The following is a 3,561-nucleotide window of genomic DNA, read 5'->3' as shown; positions in this document are numbered from 1 at the left end:
CACATCTTTCTACAATGCCGCTATGCTTCTGCAATATGGCATGATCTTCATTTCTCGGCCCTGCTTGGAGCTTCTTCCATTAAAGATGTGGTGGAACAGTCTGTAGCTCTACCTCTAAGGAAAGAAGGCGTAGACATATTTCTTAGCTCTCTTCTTGCATTATGGCTTCTTTGGAAGTCTTATGTGAGTCAAATCTCCTCGCCTAATTCTCTTCAACCAGCACAACTAGCTTTCCAGATTTGGAAAGGCTTACAATTTTACATTTCTCCTGACCCTTGAGTTCCTACGCCATCTCCAACTTACGGAGTTATCAAATGGATTGCACCTCCTCCTCATTGTATCAAGCTCAATGTCGATGGCTCATATTATAAGGAACAGCAACAAGCAGGATATGGGGGCATTGCCAGGAACCATTTGGGAGAAATGTTATTTGCCTTTGGACAGGGTTCTAAATCACAAGATATTCTGACTTTGGAAGCACTGGCAATGAGAAGGGCAATGACATGGGCACAAGATTTCCAAGTGACCCGAATAATGATGGAGAGTGATAATCAAGCTTTGATAGCTATCATTCAAAAATTTCCCCATGACATGTCTTGGAAACTTTATCCAATTATCAAAGACATCACCATACTGGCAGCGTCATTTGCATCCATTTCCTTCAATCATTTCTTTTTAATAAAATGTTTTTTCCTACAAAAAAAAAATGTCAGGGATAAGCCGACAAATGTGTCGTCACTAACTTTTGAAAAATGAAAAATAATTACTCGAGCATCGAGGAAGCAATATCGAAAATTTCGAAACACTGCAAAAAGGAGAGCGACACAGAGTTTCGATCGATTTTCAGCCCTGAAGTCGTAGCAAAGAACAGTCGGAATTAGGGTTCGGTTGTTCCGTGTAGGAACTTGTGTTTCTCTCTTGGTTGTTTTTGTATTACTTGACGTTTTTCAATATTGATGTTTAAAATGTCTTTCGAGCTTGTTGTACTTTCAGAACGATCCATTTGTCGTAGAAATATTTGCGTTCTCTTTGGTTTGACATTTCTCTGAAGGTTAGCTGTGATGCTTTCGATTTGGGTTTTTTTACCCTTGAATTTATGCAGTTTCATCCTGATATGCTGAATCCGGTTCATGTTTTGCTCTTCCATCTCTGTTATTTTTTCATTTATGTGTTCTTTTCCTTTACCCATTTTGTTTGGATGCAGATTTGCAGCATTCCTGCCATTTATTTTAGTGTGTAAAGCAGAAGGTGGAGCTTTAAACATAGTTTTGTCGTTGTATCCTGGGTATCATTATTAAGCAAGTGAAGAATCTAAGATACAGAGGAGGAGATAAATCAGTGTAGTCAGTTGGTGGTTTTTTATTTTTCTGACTCGTCGAAGTTTTGGGGTGTTCGATGGATAAAGGTTTGGATTCAGATTCTGTACCTCCGCCAGGTTCTTTTGATAAATCAAAACTGTTGATTTAAAGCCTTTGTGTTGTTTGGCTCCGGTGTTCCCATCTCCGCAGGGGTTCACGCAAGGTCCTCCCTTTGTGTATGCGTCTCCATTTGGTCTGTTTCCGTCGGGGTTCACTTCATTTTATCCATTCCATGGCCCTCCAGAACATCAAGGGTCACCTGAACAGAATCCTCAGAGTACCCTCAATTTATGATCCTTTACATGCTCAAAACATACCCACATTTATACTCTCTAAGCAACATTAAAGAACTTGCAGCACTCTCAACATACTTCCTTCCTCCCTTAAACCGTCTCTTGTCTCCTGCTTGCACCTTGCATATATAGAGCTTCCCATCCGACACCGTTACCGAAATTAGCCGGTGTTTACCACCTTCATCTCCGTCGGCTGTCCTCGTCAAAACAGTCACAAGATAATAGGGTTTTCCACCAACCACTGGAGTTGCAGTCTCCAATATATTTGCAGTTGGAAGTTGGAACAGCATCAGGATCAAAGCCACCCTAAAAGATTCAAGTATACCCAAAGATATGAACAAAAGCATTTTCATACAATTGCAGTCATAATTGTTTTTAGTTGCTCATTGTCTGTAGATGTGATTTTACTATAATCGATCTTCTAAGCAGAATAGCAATCAGTTGAATTTTTTATTTAGAATTTTACCTCAGATTGAGTTTTGCCAAAGTAAGCTTGCTTTCCCAGCAAATGGTCCACCTGCACAGAGTCACAATATAGTCTAGTAGTTAACAAACATCACTTTTGCAAGCTTATAAATGCATGTTTGGTTTCTACAACTCATTTTACTTGGAAACAAACGGCAGAAACATAACTAAAAGTGTCTCAAGATTCATAACAAAATGTATAACCAATTAGAGACTTGAAGGTTGTGTTTGGTATACATTCTTTGAATGCATTCAAGCTTTGATCGATTTTGGAATCATAAAATAACAAAAAATTACCTTAGAGAGGAATTCCTCTGGTGGGCAAAAATCTGTGATTGTCTTCTTATCGGTTGGTTGGACAAGGACTGCGAGGTAGCTATTGGCATCAAAGTTATCTTCATATCTGAGAACCTGTCCAGGGTACTCAACCTCATTGCTAGGGTTCCATTATGCCGGAATCAACAACTTGAATCCATCTCCATCGTAGGGTATGAAGTCAGTGTTCGCCTTTGGCTTGCCAAACACATTGGCTGCAACAATTAGCCAAATTCATTTAATCATGTTGAAGAAAATTAGATGCCCAGATTTTGAACATATAATTAAACCAATGCATCACGTTGTAGAAATGGTTAATTAGTTCTCACAATTTGCTTCAGAAAGATATCAAAAGGGAATTTTGAAGAACATATTGAAATGATCATGAAGATGAACTAAAATATTGAATTACCAGCTTCCCGGTAAGCAGCATCGGCCGGAGAAACTTTAGTGGCGACGGCAGCAGCACCAATGAGGACTGCGAGAGCCAACCGACGGGAGACGGCATCATTTCCATTGGCATCATTGATGGCCTGTTTTTGGGCCTTGCAGACTAGCTGGGTTGGCTTGGAGATTGGCACAGGGCGCTGTGAGGATGAGGAGGAGGTGGATCTAGTTGGGGTGGAGACTGGAATGGTGGTGGAGAAAACGTGAGGTAGAGGCCATTGATTCACACTCACACAGACACTCTTCTCCCTTAGTTTCTTTCTTATCTGTTCTAAACCAAACAGATTTGAAGGATGGATGACTACTTGTGATTAGAAGAAAGAACATGTTCTTTTTTGATGTGTGATGGAAAATGGTTGGTTTTGAATTTGGGACGTGGAAGTGGATAACAAGAAGATGAGATTTTGTGATGGATAAGGTTGGGTTTCAATCGGTTTATCTAGGTTGAACCGGTCTGGTTTTGATGCGGTTTATAACTTTGAAAATTTAATTTTAAAATGCACGTTTGGAATTAAAATGCCACACCAATTACAGATATAACCAGGACCCCACAATCCACATTACCAATGAGAAGAGAGTGACAAGGGTACTGCTGACACAAACTTCTAGACAAATACATTTTGTTTTATTTTTATTTTTATAAGAACTGAAGTACTTAATTAAAAGCAATTACAACCTAGAGG

General features: G+C 39.5%; 1 pseudogene across 1 annotated transcript; it reads right to left on the bottom strand.

Moving 5' to 3' along the window:
- Nucleotides 1-740: 740 nt before the first annotated feature.
- On the bottom strand, nucleotides 741-3,186 carry LOC149005676 (oxygen-evolving enhancer protein 2, chloroplastic-like; annotated as a pseudogene). The gene is made up of 4 exons (XR_016169958.1): nucleotides 2,844-3,186; nucleotides 2,414-2,646; nucleotides 2,118-2,168; nucleotides 741-1,957 (listed from the first exon to the last, which is right to left on the bottom strand). The product of XR_016169958.1 is annotated as an oxygen-evolving enhancer protein 2, chloroplastic-like (transcript).
- Nucleotides 3,187-3,561: the final 375 nt, after the last annotated feature.

Source organism: Hakea prostrata, chromosome 9, assembly GCF_041222555.1.
Source record: "Hakea prostrata isolate BN-2017 chromosome 9, UWA_Hpros_2, whole genome shotgun sequence".
Lineage (NCBI taxonomy): Eukaryota > Viridiplantae > Streptophyta > Magnoliopsida > Proteales > Proteaceae > Hakea > Hakea prostrata.
The sequence above is the reverse complement of the archived record's forward strand: the minus strand, read 5'-3'. Positions and strand labels throughout refer to the sequence as shown.